The sequence below is a fragment of the Sceloporus occidentalis genome, unplaced genomic scaffold (assembly GCF_023333645.1).
Source record: "Sceloporus occidentalis isolate IW3139 unplaced genomic scaffold, rSceOcc1.0.p SCAF_8, whole genome shotgun sequence".
NCBI lineage: Eukaryota > Metazoa > Chordata > Lepidosauria > Squamata > Phrynosomatidae > Sceloporus > Sceloporus occidentalis.
The window spans coordinates 46577671-46595371 of record NW_028316988.1 but is presented as its reverse complement, the minus strand read 5'-3'; the positions used below and the strand labels follow the sequence as shown (position 1 = coordinate 46595371).

The window sequence follows — 17701 nt, the reverse complement described above, 5'->3', positions numbered from 1 at the left end:
GCGGCCTGCCTGCCGAACCAGGCGGCCGCTTTTTATTGCTGTTTTTAATGTCAATTTTAGTTTAACTGCGTTTCCACTTTCGTATCAAGAGCTTTTGAAATTGTACGGTGCGGTGATGGTTTTTAGATGCTGCAAGCCACCTTGAATCCCAAGATGGGAGAAAGGCAAGATATTAATTAATTAATTAATTAATTAAGTCCTCAGATCTCAAGGTCAGCTTCACTGGCAATATGCCTGGGGTGGCCCATGTGTCTAGCTTTACTGATGGCAGGTCTCTGTTTGAAAATGTCCCTGCTGAAAAGGTTGTCCAGCCAAAATCTGGTTGAAGGGGCAAAATAAAGTATAGGAAAGAAAGATGCGTAAGGCCCTTGAAGTTGCCCATCAGCTGTTTATACAACTGGGCAGCAGATTGAGCCTTAGATATCCAGGTCACAGTCTTCCTTACTTGGGTAAGATGTATTATAGTTCTCCTTAAACAAGGATAATCAAAGAAACTTGGAGGTCTTTCATGCATAGGGTCACCATAAGTCAAAGTTGACTTGACAGCAGTTAACAACAACAACAGTTAGTTCTAAATTTGCATGAATTAATACAAGTTATGCAATAGAAGGTTGCAAATCTGTGTCCTCAGCTAGCCTCTCTCTCTCTCTCTCTCTCTCTCTCTTTTGGTGATGTGTCTCCTCTTTCAGGGGGTTTGCCCTCCTCATCTGGCAACCACACTGGTTTCTTCCAGTGCCAGGCAGACATTTCCACCACCACCCCCTTGGGCCTTGTAAGTTTTAATTGCCTGTTGTTGCTACAATTTTTATGATTTAGTTTTGTATTTTGTATTGCTATTCTTCCATTTCAAAATTGTACATTGGCCTAAAAGCACAAAACATATGTTTCATGGCTCTCACTGTTTGTATGGATTGTGAGGGAGCTGAGACGGATGACTTTGGCACCAGGGCCTTTCCCCAGCATTGCCACAATACTTTCTCATCAACCAGTACTGTTGGCTTGGTTTGAGATACTCAAAAGTAACACCATTTTGGAAGGCCAGAGTACTACTATAGCTTCTAGTGTAGCAGAGATCAGGTGTCCAAAGGATCTTGTCCTGGACATTTAGCCCTGGAGGCCTTCTAGCTTTGGTCTTTCTTTGCCCAGCTTTCTTGTTATGGATCTTCAAGTCAACTTCATAGAATCATAGAGTTGGAAGAGACCCCAAGGGCCATCCAGTCCAACTCCCTGCCATGCAGGAATGAACAAACAAACTCCAACTTTGGTGACCCTGCCCTAGGGCTTTATTGGCAAGATTTCTTCAGAGATTTGACATTGGCTACTTCTTTAACTGAGAGAGTGTGACTTGCCCAAGATTACCCATTGCGATCCCACTAGAAAAGGTAAGACACCAACCCCTTTTCTCCTCTCCTTCCTGCTGAGTTAGTTGACTGCAAATTACTTGGGGATTTTGAACTTGGTTTGCAGCAATTGAAGTAAGCTGAGGACGAAGGGGGGAGAGGGGGAGAAGCTGGGACATTTTCAAAATGGCTGAAAACAAAGGATTAATCGGGACTCTCCCTGCAAAACTGGAAAAGTCAGAGGATATGATGGTGTTGTCCACTAAGGTCCCCAACCTCCAACAATTGCCCACCTCTGCTCTAAAAGAAAGCCTAAAATAAGGGCAGATGTTGATCGACTCCAACTCTCTTCTGATCTGGATAGATGATCAGATGAACAGTGGGAACTGTGTGATCTGTTGTTGTTGTTGTGTGCCTTCAAGTTGTTTCCAACTTACAGGAACCCTAACTTGAACCTATCATGGGGGTTTCTTAGCAGGTTTCTTCAGAGGAAGTTTGCCATTGCCTTCCCCTGAGGCTGAGAGCAATGATCCAGTTGTGTTGGCAGGAAATGGCTAGAACTGTAGTCCAACATATCTGGATAACGTACAGTGGGCCCTTGTTATCCACTGGGATTTGGTTCCAGGACGCCCCCATGGATAACAAAATCTGTGGATGCTTAAGTCCCATTAAATACAATGGCATAGTAAAATGGTGTCCCTTATACAAAATGGCAAAATGAAGGCTCTGTATTTGGAATGTATCCTTTTTTTGAATTTGATGCTGTGGATGCTTGAATCTGTGGATAAAAAATCCGTGGATAAGGAGGACCGACTGTATATGGAGATCATCAGATAGAGAAAGGTCAGAATAGACTGTTCAGGATGTCACATTTTAAACACTGTGCCCATGTTTTGAGTCCTCTTTCCTGCTGCTTCATAACTGTACATTGCTTTTTTGGGGTAATCACATTGATTTTTATTTATTTAAGGGATTGAGAGAAGTGCTTTTCCTGCCTAAACTCTGCGCACAGCCCTAATTAAATGGCGATGAAGGTGCATGCATCAGTCAGCAAAACCAGGCAGAGAACATTATAGAGTGAAAATTAAAGGAGCAAAACATCAGAGAGTCTACTGTATATGCCTGCTGTTAGACACTCAAGCATGGAGAACAGGATACACTTCCATGGATGGATAGCTTTCCTTATTAAAAAAACCCAGTAGGACGCACAGTAGGGGAACGCACTAAAACAAGGCTTTGTAGTAATTTCCTTGAAAGAAATTTCCCAAGATAGCAAGTTGAAAAGCTTTTAATCTTACAGCTGGCTTAGAGAGGGAGTTTTGCTGTAGGTGGTATAAAAAAGACCATTTGATTACAGCTGATCAGGTAGAGTTGGTCCAAAAAGGGGGGAAAGGAGGAGAAGAAAAAGGAGAAGAAGAAAAAGGAGAAGAAAAGAATCCAGACATTTTTTGTTCCTCAAGGGGATTTGAATTTCCACTAATAATAATAATCATAAAGAAAATGTTGGAGGAAAAAAAAACTTGTCTGAAAGTTCCAGTATCTTTAAGGACATGAGAAGACTTTTGCAATGAGGTTGGGGAGAGGGAGGGAGGCGGATAGGGCCTTGAGTTAAAGATTCATGTGCGGAGCCAGATGAAATCTCTTTGCAAGATGAAGGACAGCTATGGCAGCGTTTACTGCCTTCTTAGACTTTTAACTCATTCCTGGGATGACCTAGATGTTTCCGCAGGTGAGCTCAAAAGACAATGTCATCTCATTTCTGCTGTCATTTCTCTCGTCTGATTTTCCTCCTGTATAACGGTGCTATAAATAGCGAGCTCTTAGCAATATAAGCTGCCCAATTTAGTCATCTCCGTTTGGAGGAAGGGATCGGAAATGCTTCCCACGAACACTTTGCAAATTCAAAAGGGAGTGAATCAGAGCGCCCATCCCGTATTATTACCATAGGCTGCCCTACATGTTGTTCCTGCTCATAAACTTGGTCTGATGAGTGATGTCTAATTCGATCATTAACCTTTGGCTACATCCCCAAAATGAAAAGGAATAGAAAAGCAGGCATTGAAATTATTTGTGTTTTAGTCCATTGTAGATTGGAACAGGTTGCATGTGTGTGTTTGTGTGTGGATGAGACTGAGGCATTCATGTCATTAAGACAAGATGAAGGAACTCTTCCTTGGGCCCAAATTACATCTTGGGGCTCCTTTTTTGGGAACTCCATCAAGCAAAAGCAGGAAGAACTTTTCAGACATAAATGACATAATGAGAAGTAGAGTTGGACTGCTAGCTCCATAGCATTATACTTGGAATAGACTTAGTTATGGCTGAAATAAAAACTAGACATTGTTGGTTGGGGGGGGGCAGCGTAGTGTAGTGGTGTGAGTGTTGGACTACAACTCCGGAGACAAGGGTTCAAATCCTGGCTTGGATATGTAAACCCACTGGTGACCTTGGACAAGTCACACTCTCTCAGCTTCAGAGGATGTTAATGGCAACCCCCTCTGAAGAAATTTGCAACAACAACAGCAAAAAAACCCTACACAACTATGATAGGTTGACCTTATGGTTGCCATAAGTGGGAAATGACTTGAAGGCATACAAAAACAACAAACAGCCTGGCATTTTACACTGTTGCAGGGAGCTTCCTGCCCACTTTGGTCTCTCCTGGTGCAACCGTTCCTCTTTCATGATATCATTGGCTGGAATTCTGTTGGTGATGTATGCATTGATAACTCCAAGCTCTGTACACATATGTCCTTTTTTTAGATGTTGCAAAGGAGGTATTCACTACTGCCTTGCACAATATTGATCACATCCCAAGGTAGCTCCTAAGCATTGGCATCCTTTGCATTTGTTGGCTAGGGTAGTTGGAAGGAGGACAGGACATGAGAAAGTAACACCCAACTGCAGTCCTGCAACCTGGAGAAGAGAGATGACATTAGTCTCCTGAATATCTAGCAAGTTGCTTTGGTCAGTTTTCATCCCGAATAAGTGCCCATGGCAGCCTGGAAGCTGTCTTCTCAGATACAAGGGACATGGAACTGCACAGATGGAGCAGTTACATTCTGCTCACATGATGTATGAGAATGACCATCATCTGTTAGGGATGTTTAAAGACCAAATTTGCAACCATTCTCTCCCCCCCCCACACACACACATCTGGTCTATGCACCCTTTTGACACCTGGGTTTGGTTTTTTGTCTTGGTTTTCCTTACAGGGGTCCATGAATGTAGGAGCAGCCCTTGTTTTCCACTCGAAACCAGATACTGGGTGGCACCAAGGTGGTGGAGGAGGAACATTTTCCTAGTCTGATTTTTGATAACTCCCTCCATGGGAAAACCAAACTGAATGTCAAGCGATGAAGAAGAAAGTACATTAAAATATACCAAGCCCCTCTGCTGCTCCCCACGACTCTCTCTTTGCTCCTTTAACCTCCTACTTAGGTTTCTGTCTGTTCTTCATCTTGAGTTCAGTCCTTTGTAGCAACACAAGTTTGCATTTTTGCAAAGCTTTAAGCATTCTTCAATCTTTCCATAGGCAAGATTTCCAAGGGTATTGTGTGTATACTCCAACTGGGACACTGTTAGAAGAGGTTTTTGATTACAGTCCCATTTGCAACCAAACTGTTAGGTCATGTTTTTTGCAATGTTCTGAGGTGGCCTTTCCGGTGGTCCTCTTCACTTCTAGCTGCATTCAAGAGTTTTCAGCACCTTGTAAACCCCGAGTAACCGCACAGTCGAGAAACACGCTCTGTGTTGTGAGTATCTCATGTCAGCCACCGAGGGCTGAGAACAGGAAACAAACATGCTTTATAATGTGTTTCACATTGAAACAATTAAAGAGAATTGTTGCTGCAGGGAAATGTGTCTTTAAAAATTAACCCTGATTTTTTCACTGACACATTACATTTATTTAAAGTGTTTCCTTGCCATTTCCCTCCCTTCCCATTAGATTGAGTCTAATACCAGTAAGTAAGTAAGTAAGGAAGGAAGGAAGGAAGGAAGGAAGGAAGGAAAAAGAAAAAAAGATAAAGGAAACAAAAAGTTGGGATTAGGAGGAATAGAAAATCCATCCTTGCAATGCTTATTCAAGCAAGCCATTCTTGTGCGGACCATGCTTGTGACTCTGGATAAAAGGCTTAATTCTGGATTAAGGATCCAAATGGTGCCCGCACTCCTGTAGGAAGAAGAAGGGAGTCAAGAAGTGTGTTTAAGGTTTACAGTTTCACTGAATGCTACCAATGGGATCCAAGAATCCTAACTTAACTGTTGTCCCTCTTATCTGGGGGAGAAGAGAGAGAAGAGCATCTTCCACCGCCTCCAACCAGATGAGAACATCCAGCCTTCAGGTAGGTGATTGCCATTGTCCAGTTGCTCAAATCCAATATTGACCCATAGGGTAATGGTCAAAAAGATGAACAACAGTCTCCCAGCACCACTCTCTGGGAATACTCAGCCAAGATAGACCAGAAACACTGCAAATCCATGCCCCAAAGTACCATTTCAGCCAAACAACCCAGAAGGAGGAAGATGTTTAGCATGAATATAGCACTATAACAATGGAGTGTGATGGGGCAACAAGAGTTTTCTCGGTAAGATTTAATCAGAGAAGTTTTGCTTTCCATTTCTTCTTAGGCTGAAAGGGTGGGACTTGCTCAGTGTCACCGAGTGGGTTTCCATGGCTGAGCAGGAAGCCTGGTCTCTCAAAGTCCTAAAGTCCATTCACGCTGCACAATGATAGTACCATTGTTCCACCTTGAGGTGGGTCCTTCCTATGGAATCCTGGGGTTTGTAGCTTGATGTGGGTGGCACAAGCTCTGTGGCATAGAATACTAAATGCTTCTCCCTAAACTACCAGTCCCAGGATTCCATAGGATAGAACTATGGCAGTTAAAATGGGATCATAGGGCTAGTATGTTCAAGCCACTAGGTCACACTGGCTCAAAAGCTCTTTAATTGCAAGTAAAATAGGAGAGCCGTAGTAAAATTCCTCCCTGGTGGAGAAAACTACCCTTCCCTCCCAGTCTTCTCACACTGGTGTTTTCTTTCTATGGAGCATTTGAAGGGAAATATATCAGTTTTTGCAGATCTACAGTTTTTGCAGTTATGTCATTGTTTGTTGTTGTTGTGCGCCTTGACATAATTTCCAGCTTATTGTGACTCTAAGGCAGCCTTATCATGGAGTTTCCTTTGCAGGTTTTGTTCAGAAGGGGTTGGCCATTGCCATCCTTTGAGGCTGAGAGAGTGTGACTTGCCCAGGATCACCCAGTGGGTTTCCATGGCCGAATCCGTGGAATTCAAACCCTGGTCTCCAGAGTCATAGTCCAAGGCCCAAACCACTACACCACACTGGCTCTTTTGCATCTCTTGCCAAATCACTCCTGAATCTCCAAGAGGAACAAGACTGCTTTTGAGACAATGTGCTTTGGAGGAATCCAGACTTTCCAAATCGAGTAAATGGAGATAAGGGATCCAAGATTCATCTGAACCCAGGACTGACCCTATATTCTCCATTCTTGCTCATGTACTTTGAACATTCTTAACCAAGTCAGAATTCTATGACTTGAAAAGTAACTCAACATAACAACATTCCTCTGCATATTCATTTTTTTGTTACTTGCAGGATGTTTAAGTATCAGAGCAAACATAGGTGTTTGGTGATGTTTACTTTGCTTCAGGATTTACATGAAGTAAACATGATCCTTATTTAGCACATCCAGTATGAGACAACCATAGCCTTGTGCGGTAATGAATTTTCTAAATTCCGTCCTTCTCGTTTGATCAAAATTTGGGGAACCCAGCATCGAGAAGTTTGGTTTCTCAACATTTCCCTTTGATCGTTCTTCAACCGACCAAATGTTGCAGGATGTATTTAATGAGAGTGGAGAAAAAGGGGGGAGAAAAAGAAAAAGAAACCTCGAGTGAAAGACTTGTGTATCTGAATTCTACCTCCTTTTGATGTTGTTTTAGCTGTCTGGAATTTTAAAAGGGAAAAAAATCCCTCCTCTATACTTTCTCTAGTGACTGTCTGTCAACACTGAGTTAAAATAGTTTTTTTCAGCCAAAAGCCAGTGAGTTTCCAAAATTTGGTGGTTGAGGAAATAGGTGAATAATACTTACGGATACTCTGAAAAGAAAGAAAGAAAGAAAGAAAGAGATTTAATATAATGTTAATTTTGAGTCACTGAAACAGGTGACGTCCTTGTTTTTAAAACTATGACTCAGAAATGGAATTATTTTCCCTTCTTTAGAGTTCCAAAGAAACGTTTGTGCTTCTCAAACTGATAAGATAAAATTGAGTTTGGGTTGTCTGCACCGAGGGTTCGCCTCTTGAAATCTTTCATACCCAAAGCTTTTGTGCATTTATTCATTCACTTCATTTATGTCTCTTCTCTCCTCCTATGAGCTGAGTTTGAGGCAACATACATCTCTGTCATCCTCTCCACTTTATCCTCACAACAACCCTGCGGAATAGGACAGTGTAAGTGGTGGTGATTTTTTTCAAGCTCACCCAATGAATTTCAAAACTGAGGTCTAACTTGCCCTGCAGAAGTAATGCAGCCTGAAACCACTTCAACTGCCATGGCGCAATTCTGGGATTTGTAGCTTTCTGAGATATTTAGCTTTCTCTGTCAGAATGCTCTGATGTCACAACAAAGTACAAATCCCAGGATTCCATAGCATTGAGTCATGGCAGTTAACACAGTGTCAATCTGCATTCATTTTGAAGCTCAGATTAAACCTATGTGAGAAAGTGGAACTGAATCTTCAAAATCCCTGTATTGCAAGAAATCGTCACACAGGGTCTGTAAGACAACTAATGTGTCTCAGAGCCTTCTTCATGACAAACTAGTTTTCTGTGCACAAGGAATTCATCTCAATGGGAGGCCCGTCTATTATATAAGCCTCAACTATGGAAGGACTTCAGTTCAGTGGTGTACCAGCTACTTTGCACCAAGAAAGGTCCAAGGTCATTTGCTGGAAAAAGTCCTACAGAATTGTTGCCTAATAATGGAACCAGTGTGGCTTAGTGGTTTCAGTGACTGACTACAACTCTGGAGACCAGGGTTCGATTCCCAGCTCAGCCATGAAACCCACTGGGTGACCTTGGGCAAGTCACTCTCTCTCAGCCTCATGGGAAGGCAATGGCAAACCTCCTCTGAACAAATCTTGCCAAGTAAACCCTGTGATAGGTTCACCCTAGGGCCATCAGAAATGACTTGAAGGCACACAACAAAACAACAACAATGAAAACAACACTGAGTGCATGGGTCAATGATCTGACTCAGTATGAGGCATCTCACAATATTTCTTTTCAAGTCAGGCCTCTATTCAGAACTGGAATCTTGTCTCATATGGGCAAGGTTCATAATGCAATGCTAAATTGCCAGTTTTGCATCCCAGATCCACCCCAGTAGATACGTCAGTAGAGAATTTAGAGATGCAATTCTTCATTGAATTTGTTCTCAAAGAAAGCAATGTGTGATTGTAGCAATTTTCGTCCAACTGTGAGAAAGTCTTTAAAAACCACGCCGTTTTTGAAGCCTATTTGCAATTCAGAATTTATTCAGTGCAAAATTCACATGTGGTTGTTTTGCATTTTCTGCACATGAAGCAACATTTTCTGTGAAGAAAATACCATTTCCATGCAAAAATATTCTTTCCTGCACAAAAAAGCTGTTGTTTTCTAAGCAAATCATGTGAATTTTGCATAGAATAAATCCCCAGTTATAGCATTGTTTTCCACTGGTTCAGAAAATGCTGTCCTGTGCAAATACATAGAAAAACAGTGAGCAGGATTCTTCCTATCATAATTTTTGACTATATTTCAAATATAGTCAAATATTCTTTCCATCCGTAGTAGAGATAAAAAAAAGGAGTTAGCTGGACCTGATCCATCTTGATATAAAATATGTTCCAAACTGAAATGGACCCAAAACACATTTTTCGAACTCAGTACAAACTCATGACTTTTTCTACCATTTTGAAGAAGGGGTGCACCTCATATTTTTAAACACAAAATGGGACTTGCCTAACTGGACATGTGCACCAAGCTTTATTAACCTAAACTGACCATTTGACCATTCCAGCCCAAGCCATATGCCCCTGACATAGCCACAGTTTGCTGTAGCACTTGTCCCAAAAGCTGCTGCTTTTGTTGGAATTCAGTATATTTCTAGTTCACTTTGCATTTGGCTCACTTGAAGACAAAGCCAAACAAAACAAAACAAAAGCTCTCTGCGGTGTATATTATTTTCTCTTCAAATAGCATGATGCAGCATGTCTTTAAACCAGAATGCTAAATGTCAAGGAAAAAAAGCAATTAATCTACTGCATTCATATATTTGATGGGGAAAAACTCCTTGGATCAGATGCATCTTTAAAATATATATGTATATATACATAGAGAGAGAGAGAGAATGGGAGAGAGAGTTTTTCTGTTTAAAAAAACACAGGAGGAATTCCTGCAGGGAAATGGTTAATCTATTTTTAACTAAAGCTTACTTTTGTAATCTATCCAGTGCTTAGAGTTCTGTCATTGATCTATGATTTATGTGTTTTAAACCACCTCTTGGCTGCAACATTGGTTTCTATCCAGGGTGCTGAGCTGAATACTAATTGCGAGATCAAATTTATGCTTTTGGGCTAAGCAGCTGATGGGAGTTTTCCTCGCAGGGCGCCCATAAAGCATGCCGAGGAGGAACCTTAGCATAGAAATAGGGGGTGGGCATTTTTTTATTTATTTTAGTGGTGGGAGAGAATGCTAGCAATGTGTGTGTGTGAGAGAAAGTATACAAAAGGGAGTGCAGCTTTTCCAAAGGTTTCTATGCACAAAAGGCTTTGCATGTTGAGGGTTTATTGGATGCCTGCTGCATGAGGGTCATGGCTCAGTGTGCTGTGCAGATGCATTGCCAGTGCATGTACCCAACTGGTGTGAGTCAAGGATTTTGATGGTGGTTCTGGATCTGTATGTGGAAGTCAAGACTCCTTGCCTTTCCGCACCACTTTGTGTGAACATCAGAAGGCCTCCTCCCCTCTCTATCAGTCTTACTAGTGCTCAAGCTATGGGGCAAAATGTAAGGGAGTGATGAAATTCAGATGCCCACGTTCTTGCTTTCTCTACTGACAGGTCTCTCCATGCCAACTGGGCATTGAGGGCAGTCTGGATTTCTTACAATGAATTTATCCGAAATTCTTTCTTCTCTCCCTCTGAAATATTCTCTTATATGTAGAATTTCACTCAAATACACTGCAGCATTTTTAAAAGGTGCCACCGCCACCCTGTCTCCGGTAATGCCCTAGAATGACACTGGGCTTGGAGCATTGTAGGGGATGCAATATTTTTCCTGAACCAGCCTGCCTCCCCATCTATTGGCTGCATCCACACTGCAGAAATAATCTGGTTTGACACCACTTTAGCTGCCATGGCTCCATGCTGTGGAATTCTGGGAATCATAGCGTGCTCTGGTGCTACAACAAACTATGGCCTGTTCCGCACAGGCCTATAGTATGCGCTCCATGCGTACTAGGGTTAGAAGGGGTATCACTTCCTGACGCCCCTAACCCTAATATGCGTGGAGCGCGCACAAAATGGTGGCATCCATTCCACACGGGCACCGCCATCTTGACATAGTGGACGCATTGCATCTACACGTTGCATGACACAAATGATGCCGCGAGTGCACAATTGGCGCCTCGTGACATCATAAGCGCGCCACAACAAGAAGCGCCATTGGGGAGCTTCTTTTTGCAGCACGGAGGAGCCGCGTGGTTTGGACGCTGGGGCTCCTCCGCGCTGCAAATGGCGGCGGCGGCAGACTGCCCATTTTGGGCAGTCTGTAACGTGCCTATGATTCCCAAAATCGCATAGCATGGAGCCATGGCAGTTAAAGTGGTGTCAAACTGGATTATTTCCGCAGTGCAAATGCAGCCTATTGCTACTAAAAACAGTAGCTATAGGGCAGATGTGGCCACCCGTGGCACAGGGCATTTTGCTCAACAAGCCACACTGTTGCATTCTGGCATGTTGGAAGTGACATTACATCACTTATGGCTGCTGTTTTGGCAGATATTTTAGCTGTTTTGTTGTTTGTTTGTTTGTTTGGGCCTTTTATGGGGAGTAGAGACTGGAGTGTAGAAACTAAACCCCACATTTGTGGCTGGTTTGGCTAGCTTTGGGCCAGTTTTCAGGCAAAATGTTGACCCCCAAATTGGCAGAATGTTCTTGTGGCTGTTTTCGGTTACACTTGGCCAGTTTTCAAATAAAATGTGCCCTGAACACTGGTAGAAAGTTGTTTTAAAATAATTAATTTGGTGGCTTTGGTGTGTTTGTGGGGATCTTAAGGGGATGCATTTTGGAGTCCCAAGGGTAGGATGCAGAGACTGGGTGGTGTGTTACCCACTTCCATTGTAGAGTTTCATTACGAAAAGCAAACAGCTTAGTCCTTCACTCCCTCCAACTGATCCATATACTTGATCCCTCCCTGCACTGTCCAATGCTTCTTCATTTTTAAAATCTTATTTCCCATTTTAAAATCCTAGTGTACAAATACTTTTCTATGTCTTTACCCTATATGAGAGTTCCTCCCAAGCACTTTGTATTGCCTGTTGGGTCCCTTTAATTCTCATCTCCCTCTGATCCAAACCCTTCGTCCCTTTCTTTCCAAGCTACCGTTCTTTGTGGAAAGACATGCAACCTTCCCAAGAACCTGTCCAAGGTGGTCTTCCCTGCCGCCCGCCCCCATCCTAATCTATTCCTTGTGTACAACATTAATCCCAATCTGTTCCTTGTGTGCGACATTAATCCCAGCCTGTTCCTTGTGTGCAGCATTAATATGACAATGTAGGGACAGATATATTTGGCATTGGGGACCTTTCTAACTCCCAGTAATGATCTGGAGAGTCATCTAGCCTAACCCAGGGATGTGCATGAACAAATACACAGGACTGGGAATATCTCTTCTTGTTTTGTATTATGTGCCTTTATTTTGACACACGTCAAGCAGGCAATGTGATTTATGAAGACTTCATAGTATGCCACTGAATGTGCTGCACAGTGTATTTTATTAGGGGTAATGAAGTCTTAGTAACATCATCTTCACTCAGTCTCTTTTTGCCTTCCCCACCCTCCGAACATCAAAGGAGGGATCACCGTTTTCCCCATCAGCAAAATAATTCTTACAGCATTGCACAAATCCTCTGTGTGTGTGTATATCTTAAGAATAGATGGATCAGTCTATTTCTGCTCTGCATCAGTTTTACACATATTCATTCGTGTTACAAAAATAGGCACAAAAGCTTGCATTGTTTTTGAACAGTGATTTCTTTTTTTCATGCAATATTACTTAATATGCATTTTGCATGTATTCTAGAGCAGACACTTTAAAATTTCTTTCATTCTTTCTTTATCCTTTATTTCTTTATTTACTTAAAGGTATTTCTGTATTGCCTCCCAGCGCGCAAGAGCTTCTGAAGTGACAAGCAAATAAAAGCAGTTAAAACACTGATTCTGATTTGTGCATTTGTCCAGAAAGTGAGAACTGGGTTGGTTCGTTTAAAAACGTGGGCTGCACAAAATCTGCTGGCATCCCCATTATCTCCAGTGTGTCTATTTGGAGAAGAGAACGAAGGAGTAATCTATTTGGGAATTGTTCATGTGGCCACTGAGAAACACACAAACACAACAATCCAAGAGCACATGATCCATGAATTCCCTGGTTCCTTCATTCTGCATCAGAACAAAAAATAAAGACACGCGGATGCATTGCTCACACATCTATGTACTGTTCTTTCTCTGTTCCTTCTGCCTGTTTCTTCCAATACTGGTTTGAATATTAGACTGTGATGCTGGAGGCCAGGGTTCAAATCTCCACTCAACCACGGAAACCAACTGGGTAACCCTTGGTAAGTTACACTCTCTCGGCCTCAAAGGAAGGCACTAGCAAAATCTGTATGAACAAGTCATGCCAAGAAAACCCCATGATAGGTTTGCCTGGGAAATTCATATGGGGTGTGTGTGTTTGTGTGTCAGGGGATGGAATTCCCTGACTTCCCACCCAGTAACAAATTACATGTAAGTAGTTACCAATTAGTTATAAACAGCTCATTACTTTTTCAGTAAGGCATAATTAAGTTAACATGATTTCAAAGTGGCAAGGGGTTACTTTATTCTTTTTTTAAGCTGAAGCATGGCTTTTGATTCTCCTTCTGGATTACCCATGATTTATCTTGCCTACTTGTGGCACAGTAGGCCCCTGGTATCTGCTGGCGTTTGATTCCACGACCCCCTGGGGATACCAAAATCCATGCATATCAAGTCCCATTAAATAGAATGCATTGTCAAATGGTGTCTCTTACATTTCAAAGGAGTTGATTCTGTTCTTGAAAGCGGCCATTTTAAGTTCCCAAAACACCTTCTCACACTCGGTTGCACTGAATAAGTCTTGGAAATTAAAATGGAAACTAGGCCTTGCCACCTGGTACTGATCAACACATCAGAACAACATTTGGGGGGGAGGGGGTTCCAGAGCAGGTATCCCAGCTGCCACCTAAGGATGTCAGATTCTCATGCCAGATCTGTATAAATGATGGACTGGTGTCACGACTTGGGCCCGCCAGCTTTTATTTTTGTGCCTTTCATGCCCTTAAATTTTGGAGGAAGCATCTCATAGTATGCTCAGGAAACTTGTTCCGTTCTGCTCTTTCTCAGTGCCAACTGTGAAGGGTTAGCACATTGCATCTGAAGTCAGCAGGCTACTGAGCTTCAACTGCGGGAGGCCTTCTGGCATGGAATTTGTTTCCCTTTGTCATTGGTATTACTTAATCCATCCACAGATTATTAAAAGGGGGAGGGAAGTAAATCTCATTCCTGGTTTTATGCAAGAATATTGTGTGTGCGTGTGTGTGCATGTATATATGTGGATGAGGAAGAAGGTTTCCTTCCCCCGATGTGTACATTTTCTGTATGGGTATGTGGGTTTTATCATTTAAATACCAAAGTCAGATTCATCCATGTCATGATATTTCCATTTTCTGTGTAAGGTTGTGAAAGCTGGACGATGAAGATAGTAGACAGCAAAAGACATCAATGCATTTGAAATGCAGCCCTGGAAGAGAGTTCTGTGGAGATGATGGAGTGACAAAATGACCCACAAATGACTCCAAGAGTAAATCAAGCCTAGACGCTAGAAGCCAAAATGACTATTGTACTTTGACTGTGTCATGAGAAGACTGACCCACAGGAAAGTTGATTCAATCAGTTGTCCATCTTGGAGGAGAGAAAAGTGGGAGCTGGCATGATAGTCAACTTTAAATATCTGCAGGAATGTCAGGCAGAAGAAAACAAACCACCGTATTTTCTGGCTCTATAGAACACAAACCAATGGATTTGGTTTGAAAGTGCAATAGACTGCTTTGGAAGGTGATGGCCTCTTCATCTTTGGGGCTTTTTAAACAAAGGTTGGTTCCAGAAGTTCTTTAGATGTGCATTTCAACACGGACAGGGATTGGAGTAGATATCCCTTGTGGTCCCTCTAGGTTCTAAACAAAACTTAGCTAGACATTGAAAGCTTGTTGGCAGCTGGATTAATCTGTCAGTTTTGCCTATTCCTAGTTTGAATTTTCCCATCCTTTTTATGAAGACATCGACAATTTTTGGTTAATTCTTGTTTGTATCTAAACATACATTATCCACATCAGATATAATTTTGTAACATATCCACTTCCATCTTGAAAAATTGCAAAATCCAAGGAATGCATAAAGAAGGTGCTCCACTCCCCAATCGTGTAATGTCCCTTTTTGCACCCTGTCCAACCCTACAATGTTCTTATGAGGCAACCTGAACAATCTCCTTTGGAGATTAGAAAACACTCACAACTCTTTCATGCACCAAACTTGACGCAGATCTGCTCTGCTGCTCAACGCACTTTCTTAAAACGAAGTGAGCGCATGAATTGTACTTGATTTTACTTAAACCAAGTGTTAAGATTAAGTCATCTCTAATCATCTGAGCAATGTGACACTTAACTTGGTGAAGGGTGAAAGTCCTCGATTAAGATCTGGTTCTCTAGAGAGGTTAGGAAAGAAAATGAAACAAAAAACTCAAGGAATCCCATAGACCTCTGACAAATGACTTATTGTGGTAATTGATACGACGTTTCTCTCTTATCTTGTATATCTCTCCGAGTTTTGTTCCCTTGGTGGAGAAATAACTTGCTCTTTCAACAGCCCTGTTTATCGTGAAATAAAGCGCACACATACAGAAAAGTGAGGAAAAAAGGAAAGAAAACAAGAAAAAAGGTGAAATGTAATATTTAGTGCTCTACTTTACCTCCCTGTGAGAGGTTTTAAAGAAAACTATCCCTCTCTTCTTTCATATTTACTAGGGGATGTTTTCCCCGCCGTATGAAGATCGACTGATGCAATCGTACTGTAAGAAGTGAACCACGTTCTTTGAAGGAGTGCTTTCTTCTTGGAACAGTTATTTATTTTATGGACTTCATAACATTTGTTCTTTCTCTTCTCTTCTTAGGGCACACAGACACCTATAAGTTAACCATGGCTGTTGATCGGAAAGAGTTTACATCTGCAAGGGGAAGCTAATCCAATTTTCACTGAAATCCTGTATATAACTACATCAGATTTGTAAGCCCCATTGAGTTCAAAGGAACCTACATCCTGATAAGTGAGTATGGTTACTGTCTCTTCCTATGCTGTGCACAAAGGGATTGTAGAATCATAGAATCATAGAATCATAGCGCTGGAAAAGTCCTCCAAGGGCCCCTGCCATGCAGGAAGACACGAACAAAGCATCCCCAACAAATGGCCATCCAGCCTGTGTTTAAAAATCTCCAAAGCAAGAGGATCCACCACACTCTATGCTCCACTGTTGAAAAGCTGTTACCAACAGGGAGTTTGTTCTAATGTTCAAGTGGATTCCTGTCGTTTGGACCCATTGCTCCATATCTTTGTCTCTGGAGCAGCAGAAAATAAGCTTGTTCCATCCTCCACATGATGTACCTTCCAATATTTAAACTATCATGTCACCTCTTAATCTTTTCTATTCCAGGCTAAACACACCCAGCTCCCTTAGTTGCTTCTCATAGGGCATGGTTTCCAGACCTTTCACTATTTTGGTTGCCCTCCTCTGGACACATTCCAGCTTGTCAATGCTCCTCTTGAATTATGGCACCCAGAACTGGACCCAGAATTCCACGTGAGATCTGACTAAAGCAGAATAGAGTGGTATTATTAAATCATGGAGTTGGAAGGAGTCCCATAAGCTATTGAGTCCACCTCTATGCAGGAAATCCAGATACAGCATACCCAGCAGGTAGTTGTCTAGCCACCCTGAGAAAGAGGCTTTACCACCTCTTTAGGCTATTAGTTTAATTGTCAAACAACTCTTATTGCCAATAACTTCTTTGTAATGCTTAATCGAAATCTACCATTCTGTAATGTAAAACCATTAGACCTGGTCTACCCTCTGAGGCAGCAGAGAACAAACCTGCCTCCTTCTCCTCTGTGTTAGCCTTTGAGATATTTAAAGAGTGCCACCTTAGTCATCTCTTCACCAGGCTCAATATACCAAACTCTCTCAAACTTTCCTCATATGTTCTGTTCTCCATACCTCTTATTATCACAGTTGCCCTTCTCTCAATCCCCTCCAACTTGTCTATGCTTCTTAAAAGGAGGTGCCCAGAACTGAATGCAATACTCCAGATGAGGCTGGTAGCACCTTTGAGACGATCTGTGAGAAGACGTTATAGTATAAAATTTTGTAGATGAGTCTGTTTCACCAGATATATGGAATGAGGTGCCTTTGGATGGACATTTATATCAATGAATGGACAGTATGCTTGTGTGTGAGTGTGTATATGAGAAAGAATAGTAGTGAAAAACAAAACCTGTGGGTACACTGATAAGGTCACAAGTAGCATAAATCATACCCACAGGTTTTGCATTTCTATTACTATTCACATACGCACCTTGCCCATTCATGGGTATAAATGCTTGTCCATGGGCACTTGGCAAATGGCACATGGGCAAATGCTTGTTCATGGGCATTTCACTTCATGCATCTGATGAAGCAGACTTTCAGTTAGTCTCAAAGGTACTACAAGATTCCTTTGCATATTGATAAATGATAACTGTTACAGTTATGCCTTTGAATAGTCCTTCTATGCTGCATAGTTCATAATTTTAAGACTGTGAGTAAATTCAGGCCTTGGGACTTCAGTACCAAACCTGTCAGTCTCTCTGTCTCTCCTCGCCTTCCCTACTGTCTCAGAGAAATTTCTGCTTTCCATCCAGCTTGATAAAGAGTTCTAGAGAAGTCAAAATCTTGCACACTATTTGGCCAGCT

At 42.0% G+C, this 17701-nt stretch overlaps 1 long non-coding RNA gene across 1 annotated transcript in view; it reads left to right on the top strand.

Annotated features, from left to right (window-relative positions):
- LOC149308833 (uncharacterized) overlaps window positions 1-15984 on the top strand; it is an 81989-nt gene extending 66005 nt beyond the window's left edge. The window contains exon 3 of the long non-coding RNA XR_016282062.1: window positions 15869-15984. This is a non-coding gene — a long non-coding RNA (uncharacterized LOC149308833). The remainder of the gene's footprint in view (window positions 1-15868) is intronic.
- The last annotated feature ends 1717 nt before the right edge of the window (window positions 15985-17701 follow it).